General features: G+C 52.9%; 1 long non-coding RNA gene across 2 annotated transcripts in view; it reads left to right on the top strand.

Moving 5' to 3' along the window:
* Positions 1 to 10158: 10158 nt before the first annotated feature.
* The window catches only part of LOC138652088 (uncharacterized), a 194535-nt gene continuing 187462 nt past the window's right edge, over positions 10159 to 17231 (top strand). For both annotated transcript variants that reach the window (XR_011315570.1, XR_011315569.1), the window contains exons 1-2: positions 10159 to 10197; positions 14494 to 14583. This is a non-coding gene — a long non-coding RNA (uncharacterized lncRNA). The remainder of the gene's footprint in view (positions 10198 to 14493; positions 14584 to 17231) is intronic.

Genomic DNA, 17231 nt, shown 5'->3' with positions numbered 1-17231 from the left:
ACCAGCAGAATAGTGAGTGCAGCTCTGGGGTATAATACAGGAGGTAACTCAGGATCAGTAATGTAATGTATGTACACAGTGACTGCACCAGCAGAATAGTGAGTGCAGCTCTGGAGTATAATACCGGATATGTAATGTGATGTATGTACACAGTGACTTGTTATGTAGAATAGTCTATAGATGTGCACAGACACTTTATTGTATATCTGATATTGTATTTTTTTTCTCTATTGTATTCTTTACTATCAGGGATATTACTGGGTAGAATTATGAAGCAGAATAATAAAACAAACAGACTAAAGAAAAAGTCAAACAATTAAATATTCATCAGTGACATTTCAGGACGTTGATAAATAAATTCCTATTTCTCCAGCAGAATAATAATTATTTATTTCATGTAAAATGCCCTGAATAATATGATGCGTTCGGGCTCAGGAGAGGAGGCCGCGTGCTCCGTACAGCTCACTCTCTATGTCACAGATCCATTCATGTCCAACCTCCCTGGATAGATAAATGCAAAGTAAAGAACGACGATCAGTCGTGGGGCGAGCGGAAGAATCGTGCGGGATGTAAAGAAAGCTCCAGCTGACATTGGGACATAATAGGAAATAAATGGGGAAAACAATAAAAGAGAAATTAGGAAACTATGAAAAATACAAAATTATTTATGTGCTGTTGAAAAATCTTTAACCCCTGAAAAACCGCCGATACGCCTCTTAACGGTGCTGAGAAATAAGTTTTTAGCGACCCGCAGTGTTGGAAAATCTGAGGTCTAAGCCTCCCGGAGAATATGATGCGGGTCGGTTTTGAACAGAACAACGGCAATGACAAAAAAGTCTGTTTTTTTTTATTAATTTCTCTCCCCTCTGATTTGATCTAGCATACCAGAGGAGAGAGAAATGGGGTCCCCCTTCCCGGTACCTCCGACTCCGGCCCCCCATCATCTGCCTGGAAGAAAATGGCGAGTACATGGGCAGCGCGCCCGCTGAGATCTGCCGGCCAGCACCCTGCAACAATAGGAGATTTTTCATATTGGTTCATTTTGATCACTGTGATAGGGTCTATCACAGTGATCAAAATAAAAAAAAGTAAATAAAAAATATAGTTACTTACCGATAACGGTATTTCTCTGAGCCCATGACGGCACCACGAATACCACGGAGAGAGGGGATCCGCCCCTCAAGGACAGGAAACCTAAAGATAAAAAGGGCGGTACATCTCTCCCGCATGGGACCTCCAGGTTATCAACATAAACATTTAACATTACTATGAAGCTTAACAGAAAACACCATGCGACTACATGTAAGCAATAAAGTTAACGAAAATAAGTGTGCACACCCATACGGGAAGGGAGGGAATGTACGGGTGCCGTCATGGGATCAGAGAAATAACGTTATCGGTAACTATATTTTTCACTGTCCCCCATGACGGCACCACGGAGAGATTGCAGAGATTGTACATTAGGGAGGGACCACTGCTTCCAGAACCGCACTCCCAAAGGTGAGGTCTGAGGAAGAGGCTAGATTTAGTCATTAAAGAACGTAGAGGGGGAAGATGGCGTAGCGACTCTACATATCTGTTCTATTGAGGCATCGACTTTTTCTGCCCAGGAGGCTGCCACCTGTTGTGATGAATGGGCTCGGATGGCTGCTTCATGCGAGGAGTACGCCAGGGTGATGGCGTCCCTTATCCATCTTGCCCTTAGAAGCTTTTTCACCCCTCTCGAGGACCCTGAAAGCACACAGAGAGACCTATGCTTCCTGCGCACCCGTGTGGCCGCTAGGTACTGGAGTAGGCATTTCCTCACGTCTAGTGTAAGACTTTCTCTTCCCTATCTTTGGGATTGAGACAAAAAGAAGAGGAAGATCTCCTGAGATCTGAGAAACTGTGATGCCATTTTTTGAAGTTAGGCCGATTCAATCGTAAGAATACCCCTATTCTCTTATGATCCTTGCATCGACTGTAGGTTCCCCATCAGGGACAGGAAACCATCTGATATGGGAGAGGTACCGCCTTTTTATCTGTAGGTTTTCTGTCCTTGATGGGCGGATCCCTTCTCTCCATGGTGCCGTCATGGGGGACAGAGAAACCCCCCTTTATCACTTCCTTAGTTAGATAAAAGTAATAATAAATATTTTTTCCATTCTTTTCAGTTAGTGTTAGGGTTGGAGTTGGGGGGTTTCCACTGTTTAGGCACATCAGGAGATCTCCAAATGCGACATGGCGCCACCATTGATTCCAGCCAATTTTGTGTTCAAAAAGTTGAACGATGCTCCCTCCCTTCTGAGCCCTGCCGTGCGCCCAAACTGTGGTTTTCCCCCACATAACGGGGTATTGGCGCACTCAGGAGAAATTGCACAACAAATAGGCTCCATTTTTGTGGTCGAAAGTAGTTTAAAAAAAAAAGTAAAATGTTCATTTTTTCCTTCCGCAGTCTTCAGTTCTCGTGAAGCATCCGAAGGATTAATACATTTCTTGAATGTGCTGTTGAGCACCTTGGGGGGTGCAGTTTTTAGAATGGTGTAATTTGTGAGTATCTTCTATCATACAGACCCCTCAAAGTCACTCCAAATGTGAGGTGTTCCCTAAACAAAAAATAGTGTTGTAAATTTTGTTGAAAAACCCTTATAACTTTCTAAGAAAAAAAAAAATTATGTTGCTTCCAAAATTGTGCTGCTGTAAAGTAGAAATGTGGGAAAGCATTAAGCTACTTACTGGTAGCAGCATTTTTCGGAGGCCCATGACAGCACTACGAGAGAGGGGATCCGCCCTTCAGGAACAAGAAACCTACAGATACAAAAGGGCGGCACCTCTCCCCATGCATCAGTTGTATATTAGAGCCTGAGAGGACTACCGCGGTTAGTAGCACACAAACATACATTATATACAGTTTATGTACAAAAATAATCCATCATATTGAACTATATACCACACGTGAGATCTATCTATCTCATTATATATACTTATAGGAGGTGCAACCCCCACGTGAATAGGGAGGGAACTAAGGGTGCTGTCATGGGCCTCCGAAAAATGCTGCTACCAGTAAGTAGCTTAATGCTTTATTCGGACTCCCATGACAGCACTACGAGAGAATTACAGAGATGTAAACTACCTTAGGGAGGGACTATAGCCTGTAGCACCCTTAACCCGAAGGTGAGATCAGAAGAGAACCCCAAGTCCAACCTATAGTGCTTGAAAAAGGTGGAAGGGGATGACCACGTAGCCGCCTTACATATCTGGTCGATGGAAACTCCAGATCTTTCAGCCCAGGATGTGGCCATGGCCCGGGTGGAATGTGCCCTCAGATTCTGCGGAACAGGACTTCCACCTGCAGTATAAGCCAGAGAGATAGCCTCCCTAATCCACTTCGCTAACGTGCACTTTGACACTCTAAGACCTTTCCTGGGACCTTGGAAGGATAGAAACAACGCCTCCTCTCTCTTCCAAGCATCAGTGACTGATATATATTCTAAGAGACATCTCCTAACATCTAACGTATGGAGTAACTCTTCTTTGGAATTAGAAGGATTAGGGAGAAATGATGGTAGAACTATCTCCTGAGATCTATGAAAATCTGAGGCCACTTTCGGTAAATAAGCTGGATCTGGTCTGAGGACTACTCTGTCCTGTAGAAACTCTGTATAGGGGGAGAGCCTAGAAAGAGCCTGTATGTCTCCTACCCTACGAGCAGATGTAATTGCCACCAAAAATACTGTTTTGAGGGATAGTAATTTAAGTGAGGCTGAATGTAAAGGCTCAAACGGTTCTTTAGTCAAAGCAGAGAGGACTAGATTGAGATCCCAAGGCATTGACCTATTCCTGTGTATAGGTCTGGACCTACTAGCTGCTTTGATGAACCTTGATACCCAATAATTACCAGCAATGTTACAAGAAAATAGGGCCCCTAGGGCTGAGACTTGTACTTTTAGCGTACTCGTGGATAGATTTAGCTCTAGCCCTCTCTGCAGGAATTCTAGAATCTGGTTAATTGGTAAACCCTCTTCGATATTAAAATTTGAAGAGGCCAGAAACTTCCTCCAAGTTCTAGAGTAGATCTTAGTTGTTATGAGTTTTCTACTCTTCATAAGGGTATCAATGAGATTTGGAGAAAATCCTCTGTTTTTTAACAGTGACCTCTCAAAGACCATGCCGTCAAATGGAGACCCTTCACTTGTGGATGGTTGATCGGACCTTGATGAAGTAGGTCCGGGATGTCCGGCAGTACCCAGGGGTCTTCCACCGACATGGTCCTGAGCCAGGAGAACCAAGCTCTTCGGGGCCAGAACGGAGCGATCAGTATGATTCTCGCTTGATCCTCCCTTATCTTTCTGACCACCAGAGGCAACAGGTTTAGCGGGGGGAACGCATAAGCCAACCGGAAATCCCATCTGATCAGGAAGGCATCCACTGCCAGCGGATATTCCCTGGGATTCAAGGAACAGAATTTTTTCGTTTTTCTGTTGTCCTTGCTGGCAAATAAGTCCACCTCTGGATGACCCCACCTGCGGACAATCTGGTTGAAGATTTTTGAGTTCAGAGACCATTCTCCTTGTCTTAAGGTGTTTCGACTTAGAAAGTCCGCCCTTATATTTTCCTTCCCTTTTATATGCACTGCTGTTAAAGATAGAAAATGGTTTTCCGCTATCCAGAGCAGGCGGTCCGCTATTTCCATCAGGAACTCGGAGCGTGTTCCACCTTGGTGATTCACGTAGGCCACTGCCACCTGGTTGTCGGAGAGGATTTTGACATGGTGACCCTGTAGATACACGAGGAGTTCCTTAATTGAGAATTCAATTGCCATCAACTCCTTCTGATTGGAAGAGGCTGATGTTTGGGGGTCCCATAGACCCTGGACTACCACGTCACCCATGTGAGCCCCCCACCCCGTGGGGCTGGCGTCTGTTGTGATTACCCGAGTCACCTGAGTCACCCAGGAAACTCCTGCTGACAGATTGTCTTCCTCTAGCCACCATCTAAGAGATGTAAGAACCCCTGGACTCAATGTCATCTGACCCTGCAAGGAACCCTGTAAGACCCTATCATAATGTAGTACGTCAAACTGTAAAGGCCTGGAGTGGAACTGGGCCCAACGGACGGCGGGGATACAGGAAGTTAGGGAACCTAACAAAGACATAGCCTGTCTAAGGGTCATGGATGGTTTATTAATTGCTTTTAACACCTGTTGTTGGATATGAAGTAATTTATCAGGCGGAAGACAGCATTGTTGGGACTCGGAATTTAACAGCAGCCCTAGGAACCTCTGGGTCTTTTGGGGTTGCAATCGGGATTTATCATAATTTATGATCCAGCCCAGATTTTCCAGTTTAAATATAGCTGTTTTAACCTGAGCCAGGCAATGGTCTACTGAGTTCCCCACTATTAGGAAATCATCCAGATAAGGAACAATGAGAATATCGGATTCACGTAAGTGCGCCATAACCTCTGCAACTACTTTAGTAAATACCCGGGGAGACGTTGAGAGGCCGAAGGGAAGGGCTCTAAATTGAAAATGGCGAACAATACCTCCCATAGACACCGCCACACGTAGAAACTTCTGGAAGTTTTCGTTGATAGGAACATGATAGTATGCATCCTTTAAGTCCACAACTACCATGAAGCAGTGTTTAAACAACATCTTTATTGCAGAACTGATTGACTCCATTTTAAACGTGGTATTAACCAGGTATTCATTAAGGGATTTAAGATTGATAATAGTCCTGAACGACTTGTCTGGTTTTTGAATCAAAAAAAGAGGAGAGTAGAATCCTCTTCCTCTCTCTGACTCCGGAACCTCAATCAGTACATTTTTACGGCATAAAGTCATGACCTCTGACTCTAAGGCCGTCTGCTCAATAGTGGAGGAACGCAAGGGGGTTAGCATAAACTTATCACGAGGCCAATGAACAAATTCCAATTTTAGGCCTTCCGATACAATACCTCGGACCCAGACACTATTCGTGATGTTAGTCCATGCGGAAGAGAAGGTTGACAATCTCCCTCCCACAGGGATTGCTAGTCATTGGTCTGGTTTCTTACGTTCTTTTGAGGAACGGCGAAACATGTAACCCGTACCTCTCCTGCGTCTATCCTCCCATCTAAAATTTTCTCTAGAGGGTGAGGATGCGCGCTTCCTTCCACGACCAAATCTCCTTCTGTTAAATGGACGCCGGTAAGAAGCTGATGACAAATTAGGAAATTTCTTCTTATCATCCCCAGCCTTTTCGAGCAGCTCATCCAAGGTTGGCCCAAAGAGATATTCCCCTTTACATGGGATAGCGCATAATTTGGATCTTGACTGGATATCCCCCGACCAACACTTCAACCATAAGGCTCTTCGAGCCGCGTTGCAGAGTCCTGCTGCTCTGGCCGCCATTCTGACCGAGTCCACCGACGCGTCCGACAAGAAAGCCGCAGCATCCTGAATCACTGGAAGCGCACCTAGAATAGAATTCCTGGAGGCGCCTTCTTTAAGCTGGGATTCCAACTGTTCCAGCCAGACCATTAGGGATCTGGCTGTACAAGTCGCAGCCACTGCTGGCCTCAAGGATCCGGCTGCCATCTCCCACGTACCCTTAAGGAAGATCTCCGCCTTCCTGTCAAGAGGGTCTTTAAGGGACCCCATGTCCTCGAAAGGTAAAGCTGCTTTCTTAGATGCCTTCGCCACCGCCGCATCTAATTTAGGGGCCTTGTCCCAGGTATCCACATCCGTATCTTCAAAGGGATACCTGCGCTTTAAAGCCGGTGGCAAAGAACCTTTCTTCTCCGGTTTTTTCCATTCCCGGAGAATCAGGTCTTGAATCTTATCAATCACCGGGAAGGATCTGCGTTTCTTGTGTTCCAAGCCGCTGAACATTAGCTCCTGACGGGAAGGCTGAGTCTTAGGCTCTTCTAGGCCCATCGTACCTCTGACCGACTTGACTAACTTATCCACCCGGTCCAGAGGCAGACAGAATCGGCCAGATTCCTCTTCCGATGACGAGGAAGAGAGATTTGAGCGATAAGAACCTTCCTCTTTATCTTCCTCTGACGAATCAGAGATCACCGAGGCTCTCTGTTTTGAACTTCCCGCCTGGGACATAGACCGCAGGGATTCCCTTACTTCTGTACGGATCATCTCACGCAGATTAGCCGTAGAAGCAGATTCTTCCGCTACCTAGGGGAGGACAATAAGGGTGATACCATCTATCTAGCCTGATGTCACTCAACCCCTCCACTCCTGTAGACCTCACCGTCTGTTGTATACAGGAGGCACACAATTTTTTAGGGTAGGAATCTGGTAAGGGAACTTCACATAGGGCACACTCCTTATGTTTCGACTTTGCACTTCTCTTCCCCTAGAATGACAAAGTATAAGGGGCCCGCGTCACTGAGTGAACATTCACGTAGATCACTTACCAGTGTACGCCAAAGAGAAAGGTACCGGAACACGAGGGGGCTCCTTGCCAGTCGAAGCTCTAGATCCTTGCCTGGATGAGCTTTTACGGCTGGACTGGTCACTTCTGATATGCTCCTTTCCCACGGCTTCCTGCCGTACTTTATCCAGAAGTTGAGGCTGCTGCTCACCATCATCTGCCATGATGAAGCTGTGGCCAAAAGCAGGGTTCTATCGCCAACACCTGCTTATATCCCCCTGTATTCCGGTCAGCAGGCCACCTGGCGTGTTCCCCATTGGTTCCTGATGATCAGGCTGCAGCTGGGAGGTTAGCGGTGGTAGTACAGAAGAACCGGCGACCGGACCATGGGCGCCGCCATTTTGGAAAGACCGCGCATGCGCAGTCAACCCGCAAACCGGAAGCGCCTGCCGGCTCCACCCCCGGCGCCCCAGCGTTCCGGAAACCCTCAGTGAGCGATGCAGGACGCCGGGAATGCCCAGCAGTGCTCCGGACGGCGCTCCACTTCCGACGCCGCAACCACACCACCGCACCTCACTGCCGCCGTCTGCTCAGGGGGGGGGAATGAAACTTACCAACGCCGGCTTCCGGAGACAAGGAATCCTCCGGACCCTGCTCCCAACGCCACTGACGTGCAGTCCAGCCTGGACCACCGTGGCGTCTCCAGGACTTTCCGCACCGGTCGAGGTAGGAGACCCCCCCCCGCTACCAGATTCGACCGGCCGGCCTGGGCTCCTTACGAGATGAAATCTGTAGGATCCTGTCCCTCCAGGAACAGGAAACCAACTGATGCATGGGGAGAGGTGCCGCCCTTTTGTATCTGTAGGTTTCCTGTTCCTGAAGGGCGGATCCCCTCTCTCGTAGTGCTGTCATGGGAGTCCGAATAAATGTTATTTATTAACTATTTTGTGTGACATCACTCTCTGATTTAAGGGCATACGAATTAAAAGTTTGAAAATTGCAAAATGTTCAAAATTTTGGACGCATTTCTGTTGTTTTTCATAAATATACACAAGTCATATCAAAGAAATTTTACCACTAACAAAGTACAATATGTCACAAAAAAAACAATGTCAGAATCGGTGGGATCCATTGAAGCGTTCCTCAAAAAGGGACAGTGGTCAGAACTGTAAAAATTAACTCCTCTGGCAGGTGTGCGGCGTCTGCACCGATAACCGTTCGTCCCATCCATACACGCTGTGCAATGCTCGGACCGGCGGGGGGCTCCGGACCCCATGCTACAGCCTCTGTCCTGGGTACAAGCGTTACGTGGGGCGAAGTGTCACCTCTCATTGCAGCTCAAGAAATAAGCAAGTTTTTCCCGTCCTCTGTCTGAGTTGATGGGAATTTGTTTCCATGGAAACTAATTACCAGTTTTATAGGCGGAAGCTATTGAGAGTGACCTGAACACTTTCTGCAATGTCGGGATGTGGATTAGAAGGACTCTGTGGCCAGAAATGACGGCTCTGTGCAACGTCTGTGACACAACCATCGTATCGTGTATAGACACATTAAATACATAGGAGAGGCCGTACATCACCAAGCACAATGCTGAGCGGCGGATCCAGTGGTGTAAAGCCGCCACCACTGCACTCCGCATGGCGACACATGGACAGGAGAGAGGATGGACATGGAATACGTGGGAAGAGACTTTCCTGCATTTTTGTGCCAGACTGCGCCCCGACTACCACGCACAAAGACACGTCACCAACAGCGAGCGGCACCTCACCTGTCTGCGGAGATGGGGCAGATCGGGGGGATCCAGAGCAGCGTCCAGCTCATGCACCTGGGCAGGTAAGGGGGGCACCAGGCAGGTAAGGGGGTGCTAGGGCCGGGCAGGTAAGGGGGGCCCCAGGCAGGTAAGGGGGAGCTAGGGCCGGGCAGGTAAGGGGGGCCCCAGGCAGGTAAGGGGGTGCTAGGGCCGGGCAGGTAAGGGGGGCACCAGGCAGGTAAGGGGGAGCTAGGGCCGGGCAGGTAAGGGGGGCACCAGGCAGGTAAGGGGGGCACCAGGCAGGTAAGGGGGAGCTAGGGCCGGGCAGGTAAGGGGGGCACCAGGCAGGTAAGGGGGCGCTGGGGCCGGGCAGGTAAGGGGGGCACTGGGGTCAGGCAGGTAAGGGGGCGCTAGGGCCGGGCAGGTAAGGGGGCGCTAGGGCCGGGCAGGTAAGGGGGCGCTAGGGCCGGGCAGGTAAGGGGGCGCTAGGGCCGGGCAGGTAAGGGGGGCACTGGGGTCAGGCAGGTAAGGGGGCGCTGGGGCCGGCCAGGTAAGGGGGCGCTAGGGCCGGGCAGGTAAGGGGGGCACTGGGGTCAGGCAGGTAAGGGGGCGCTGGAGCCGGCCAGGTAAGGGGGCGCTGGGGTCAGGCAGGTAAGGGGGGCGCCAGGCAGGTGCAGAAAAATGTCGTTTTCAGCCATAGACCCGTGCTCCTCACCTACCATCCTGCAGACACTGTACATTGGGGCTTGTGTCTGGCTTTGCTCCTGGCTCAGGTGTGTGATTAGCAGGTTGCACCCTCCGGCCTCTACCTGTGACAGGTGAGTGGTCTGTGCCCTGCCCAGTGTGTGGTGCTGTGACCAGACAGGGCCGCCATCAGGGCATTGTTACCTCACTGCTGTATGGACTGGAGGTCTCCTGTCAGAGTTTTCATAAGCCAGAGCCGTGTGTGAAGGGAGCAGGAGCCTCACTGTGACTGACAGCTGGGAGAGCCAGCCAGTGCTGAGCCCCAGGAGGGCGGGACTTCCCACCATCCAATCACTGCTCAGCGCGGGCTCAGCGGTATTCTCTCCTCAGTCAGGAGCAGCGCAGCCCCCGGTGAGTGTGACTGAGCCTGTGTGAGGTGTGGACGGTGTGATGGCGGCTCCATCCCCGGTGTGCTCAGTGACAGCCATACTATCAGCACAGCAGCCGCTCACTGAGGACGCCGCTATGTCCTGACCCCTGTCAGTCTGTATCAGCTATAGATAAGAGCACAGGGTGGTCTGTGCAGGGGACCCCTCACCTCCTGCAGAGAAGCCCACTGACAGGACACGTGGGCCCCCCCCTGACAGGACACGTGGGCCCCCCCCCTGACAGGACACGTGGGCCCCCCCCTGACAGGACACGTGGGCCCCCCCCTGACAGGACACGTGGGCCCCCCCCTGACAGGACACGTGGGCCCCCCCCCTGACAGGACACGTGGGCCCCCCCCCTGACAGGACACGTGGGCCCCCCCCTGACAGGACACGTGGGCCCCCCCTGACAGGACACGTGGGCCCCCCCCCTGACAGGACACGTGGGCCCCCCCCCTGACAGGACACGTGGGCCCCCCCCCTGACAGGACACGTGGGCCCCCCCCTGACAGGACACGTGGGCCCCCCCCTGACAGGACACGTGGGCCCCCCCCCTGACAGGACACGTGGGCCCCCCCCCTGACAGGACACGTGGGCCCCCCCCCTGACAGGACACGTGGGCCCCCCTGACAGGACACGTGGGCCCCCCCCTGACAGGACACGTGAGCCCCCCCTGACAGGACACGTGGCCCCCCCCCCTGACAGGACACGTGGGCCCCCCCTGACAGGACACGTGGGCCCCCCCCTGACAGGACACGTGGGCCCCCCCCCTGACAGGACACGTGGGCCCCCCCCCTGACAGGACACGTGCCCCCCCCCTGACAGGACACGTGGGCCCCCCCTGACAGGACACGTGGGCCCCCCCTGACAGGACACGTGAGCCCCCCCCTGACAGGACACGTGGGCCCCCCCCTGACAGGACACGTGGGCCCCCCCCCTGACAGGACACGTGGGCCCCCCCCCTGACAGGACACGTGGGCCCCCCCTGACAGGACACGTGGGCCCCCCCTGACAGGACACGTGGGCCCCCCCCCTGACAGGACACGTGAGCCCCCCCCCTGACAGGACACGTGGGCCCCCCCCTGACAGGACACGTGGGCCCCCCCCTGACAGGACACGTGGGCCCCCCCCCTGACAGGACACGTGGGCCCCCCCTGACAGGACACGTGGGCCCCCCCCTGACAGGACACGTGGGCCCCCCCCCTGACAGGACACGTGGGCCCCCCCCCTGACAGGACACGTGGCCCCCCCCTGACAGGACACGTGGGCCCCCCCTGACAGGACACGTGCCCCCACCCCGACAGGACGCGTCAACCCCCCCCCCCCCGACAGGACACGGCAGCCCCCCCCGACAGGACACGGCAGCCCCCCCCCCCCCTGACAGGACGCGGCAGCCCCCCCCCCCTGACAGGACACGGCAGCCCCCCCCCCCCTGACAGGACACGGCAGCCCCCCCCTGACAGGACACGGCAGCCCCCCCCCCCCCTGACAGGACACGGCAGCCCCCCCCCCCCTGACAGGACACGTGGGCCCCCCCCCTGACAGGACACGTGAGCCCCCCCTGACAGGACACGTGGCCCCCCCCCTGACAGGACACGTGGGCCCCCCCCTGACAGGACACGTGGGCCCCCCCCTGACAGGACACGTGGGCCCCCCCCTGACAGGACACGTGGGCCCCCCCCTGACAGGACACGTGCCCCCCCCCTGACAGGACACGTGGGCCCCCCCTGACAGGACACGTGGGCCCCCCCTGACAGGACACGTGAGCCCCCCCCTGACAGGACACGTGGGCCCCCCCCTGACAGGACACGTGGGCCCCCCCCTGACAGGACACGTGGGCCCCCCCCTGACAGGACACGTGGGCCCCCCCTGACAGGACACGTGGGCCCCCCCTGACAGGACACGTGGGCCCCCCCCTGACAGGACACGTGAGCCCCCCCCCTGACAGGACACGTGGCCCCCCCCCCTGACAGGACACGTGGGCCCCCCCCTGACAGGACACGTGGGCCCCCCCCCTGACAGGACACGTGGGCCCCCCCCCTGACAGGACACGTGGGCCCCCCCCCTGACAGGACACGTGGGCCCCCCCCTGACAGGACACGTGGGCCCCCCCCCTGACAGGACACGTGGGCCCCCCCCCTGACAGGACACGTGGCCCCCCCCCTGACAGGACACGTGGGCCCCCCCTGACAGGACACGTGCCCCCACCCCGACAGGACGCGTCAACCCCCCCCCCCCGACAGGACACGGCAGCCCCCCCCGACAGGACACGGCAGCCCCCCCCCCCCCTGACAGGACGCGGCAGCCCCCCCCCCCTGACAGGACACGGCAGCCCCCCCCCCCTGACAGGACACGGCAGCCCCCCCCTGACAGGACACGGCAGCCCCCCCCCCCCCTGACAGGACACGGCAGCCCCCCCCCCCTGACAGGACACGGCAGCCCCCCCTGACAGGACACGGCAGCCCCCCCTGACAGGACACGGCAGCCCCCCTGACAGGACACGGCAGCCCCCCCCCCCCCTGACAGGACACGGCAGCCCCCCCCCCCCCCGACAGGACACGGCAGCCCCCCCCCTGACAGGACACGGCAGCCCCCCCCCCTGACAGGACATGGCAGCCCCCCGACCCCCTTTCAAGATTCCCACTGGTGTCATTTAGGGAATATTCCCACACTCAGGAACCGGCAGTGCTTTCGTTGCATGTGGTCACTGAACCGCGTGGCATCATCGTGCCCATTACATTGTACGGGTGAGATTTTTCTTGCAGAGACGGAGCGTCTCCACAACTGACATCCTGCAATCTGGAAAGTCGCGCTGCATGTCCGTCTCCGCAGGGAAGCCGTGGGTGCCGGTGCACGCATGCTGTAACATCTGGACACTGCGTCCAACCCGCAGCTTTCCTGACTGTGGGAACATAACCATTACACTTTTTTTTTTCTTCTACAGACTGAAATTGGCCTGTGGAAAAAATCTGCAGCGTGCTGCGAGTGGCTCTGGAGTTCGGATCACACGCACCCACTGAAATCTATGGATACGTGTTAAACATCGGGCTGCACTCAGCTGTCATCTGAGTGCAGTCTGACAACCACAACCTCAGACAGTGTAGAAATTATGTCCTCTGTCGTCTCAATGTGCTTCAGTTCTTTCATCCCAGAGACTCAGATCACACTAAGATGTTTGATCTGAGTGTCAGTAGCATGATTGAGCCGATTCTCTTGCATGAGACAACCATCATCACTCGTGTGACCCCCCGGTCTTACACATTTTTCCTCTGGACTATTTTTTGTCAGGAACATACAATCTCCAAAGAGAACACAAAGTGTAAGGAAATGAACTCGCCGACATTACGTGTAGTATAGCGTCACCTCACATGTGGGACCCGCTTCACACCGCAGCCCAGTGTAACCCACATGAAAGCTTTTTTGGAGAAACAGCCGGTGCGTCCATCTATACCAATGATACGCTTTATTTCAGATCCATAACAAACAGTTCTGTCGGCTCATACAGACATTTCTGACGCTTCTCAGGCGGTGCTGGCCGCTCTTAGTCCTAGAGATCTCTGTGATTCAGAGCACTCAGATATGCCTGAATGAGCCGACAGAACTGTTTTTTTTATGTATCTGAAATAAGATATCGTTTCTATGAGTGGACGTTCCTGCATTTTCTCCAAAAAAGTTTTCATGCATACCTCACCACCCTCTGATTGTATAGAGGCAGTCCTCCCTAACGCCCTGTCACATATGTGCCACAGAGAAACCCACAATCATGGTGACAAAGCATCTCAGACTGGAAAGGCAAGGTGCCATATATTAGGGTAGGGGACAGCAAATGATGATGCATTGAGGGTGAGAGCGCAGAGGATTTAAGCCTGGAGGCGGGGGACAGCAAATGATATATTAAGGGTGAAGGAGAGCAAATAATGATGAATTGAGAGGGGGAGGGGGGAGAACAAATAATGATGAATTGAGGGTGGGGGAGAGCAAATGATGAATTGGGGGTGGAGGAGAGTAAATGATGCTGGATTGGGGGTGGGCACAAGCCAATGATTATGGATTGACACTGGGGGGTGGTTAACAGCAAATGATAACTTGAAGGTGAGGGAACAGACATGATGCTGTATTGAAAGTGTGGGAGAGCAAATGATGAATTGAGGGGCCTGTTACTGTGCATGGCGGCACTATGTCACTTTTTTTTATCTGGTGTAGTGTAGAAGTTGGGGAAAAAAGTGGGGAATGTGCTCTGGAAGCGGTGCTCTAGATAACTATGTGTTATATTCTGCAGAGACGATTCCTGGCTGGAAGAAGTGATGGCGTTGTGCGCTGGATGAAGAGGAAAAGCGAAAATGAAGGACTTCAACTAGAGACGTCACTGGTAAGTCTGTGTGTTACCTGTATACTGACACTATATGCTATGTACAGAGCTCCTCTGTGTAATGTCACTAGTGGTCACTGAATTACATGTACACTTACACTATACACAGTGTACTATGTACAGATCTCCTGCGTATAATGTCACTACTGATCACTGTATTACGTGTACACTGACACTATATGCAGAGCTCCTGTGTATAATGTCACTGGTGATCACTGTATTAAGTGTACACGGACACTATACACTGTATACAGAGCTCCTGTGTATAATGTCACTATTGAGCACTGTATTACGTGTACATGGACACTATACACTATATGCAGAGCTCCTGTGTATAATGTCACTGGTGATCACTGTATTACTTGTAAACTGACTCTATACACTGTATACTATGTACAGAGCTTCTGTGTATAATTGCAGGTATGGTGATATTATTATTGTTTTTTTTTATTTTTTATTAATGATCAGTATTGTATTGTGTCAGTATATGGTGGTGAAATGTGGTCGGGCCATGGTGGCGGTATTTGTTCCTTGTACTGTGCATGGTATTATTCGGTCACTATGTGGTGGTAATATGTGGTCCCTCCATGGTGTGACGGTATTTGTCACTTTTATGTGGTATTATTGGTTATTTTAAAGTATGTGACACATTTCCTTAAAGAAAAATAAATAAAATATACCTAAAATAAGTGTTGGATAGTTTAAGAAATGTTTAATAGTTGAGAGTAAAGTAGGGCTGCGTGTCTACCTTTCCGTAGTGAAGGGCAGCATCCTATGAAGGAAAGCCACCTATGCCAAGCATGGTATCCATCCACAGACAGCTGTTTCGGGGTTTTGGCCCCTCATCAGTGTGGAGTAGGAATCTGGCTATTAGGAGCAGTGCCTAGTAGAACCCCGAAACAGCTGTCTGTGGATGGATACCATGCTTGGCATAGGTGGCTTTCCTTCATAGGATGCTGCCCTTCCCGTGGTTGTTCCCTCCCGGGGAAAGGCCTGGCTATTCACTGCTTGCGTTGAGAAACACGTGATGGTGTCTCCGCAGCTTCTTTACATGCATCTGCATATTTCCCATAAGGGATGGGGGCAGTGTTCTGGAATCACTGCGTTGAGAAACACGTGATGGTGTCTCCGCGGTGTTGGATGTTTTGGTCTCCCATAGGCCAATCATCTGTGCCTTTATAGCCTTTCCGTAGTAGCGGCTTAAAAATTCTTTTGGCTAAAACAAAAGCTGCCGGCTATGTATGTGATCTGGTGTTAGATGGGAGCTGTTAATTTGTGATTGGTGAGGACGTGGTGCAGAAGTGGAGTTTTTCCAAGAGTGGGGGGTGGGACATTGGAAGGTTCGAGGAGGGGGGAGGCGGAGCTTGGGTAGAGCCGGGGCGGAGTCTCAAGGGGGCCCAAAAATGTTGCCAGTATGAGACCCTGAAATTCCTAATGGAAGCCCTGGACCCAGAGCTAAGGGGGTCTGCTAGGTGCAGATCGTTACCCCACAAGTCCAATCATAGAGGCTGCAAACAACGGAAATCTTCCCAAAGAAGGAGAATTTCCTTGCATGGCTTCCGCTGGAAACCTCCATGTGCACACAGCCTTAGGCTATGGTCACACGATGAGTTTTTGGTGATTTATTTATTTTTTTAAATGCAAGAAATGTTTCTTCATAATGGGGCAAAAAAACTACAATATCAAAACCTCTGCAGGTACCAAGCGGTCCCGATGTAGTGGGTCCATAGTGCCCTCACGGCCGGCTACTATTAGCGGTACGCACAGTTTTATGGGGCTGTTAACGTCTGTGTTTTGCACAATTTGCAGCCCTGATCCCTGCACTGTGCTGCCCGCTGCGTGCTGCACATTATTCACTAACAAGTTGCAGGGAGAAACTTAGAAAACCAACATGATTTTCTTCTAGATTTCCTGTATTTTGTGTTTCTGAAGCTCTTTGTGTCATTCCTGTTTATTCAACAAGTGGGAGCGACTTAGGTAAAAAGTGTGACCGTGCGGAAAAATGTAGGGGCAGAAGTGTCAGAAAATCATCCGAACGTGAGATGATGTGAAGACGGAAAAAACTGCAAAAAGATGCAACAAACTTCTCCTCCACATCGGCCACCGCGCCATTCTCTCCATCTAGTTTACATCGGTGCTGTCTGTATACGGGACGGCATCCGTAATCTGCTGCCCTACACCCCCGGCCTGCGCAGGTGTGCCGCCCTACACCCCGGCCCGCGGAGATGTTCCGCCTTACACCCCGGCCCGCGGAGATGTGCCGCCTTACACCCCGGCCCGCGGAGATGTGCCGCCTTACACCCCGGCCCGCGGAGATGTGCCGCCTTACACCCCGGCCCGCGGAGATGTGCCGCCTTACACCCCGGCCCGCGGAGATGTGCCGCCTTACACCCCGGCCCGCGGAGATGTGCCGCCTTACACCCCGGCCCGCGGAGATGTGCCGCCTTACACCCCGGCCCGCGGAGATGTGCCGCCTTACACCCCGGCCCGCGGAGATGTGCCGCCTTACACCCCGGCCCGCGGAGATGTGCCGCCTTACACCCCCGGCCTGCGCACATGTGCCGCCTTACACCTCTAGCCCTGCGCACATGTGCCGCCTTACACCTCTGGCCCACGCACATGTGCCGCCTTACACATGCGGCCCGCGC

Source organism: Ranitomeya imitator, chromosome 10, assembly GCF_032444005.1.
Source record: "Ranitomeya imitator isolate aRanImi1 chromosome 10, aRanImi1.pri, whole genome shotgun sequence".
Taxonomy (NCBI): domain Eukaryota; kingdom Metazoa; phylum Chordata; class Amphibia; order Anura; family Dendrobatidae; genus Ranitomeya; species Ranitomeya imitator.
This window is presented reverse-complemented; position numbering and strand designations above follow the sequence as displayed.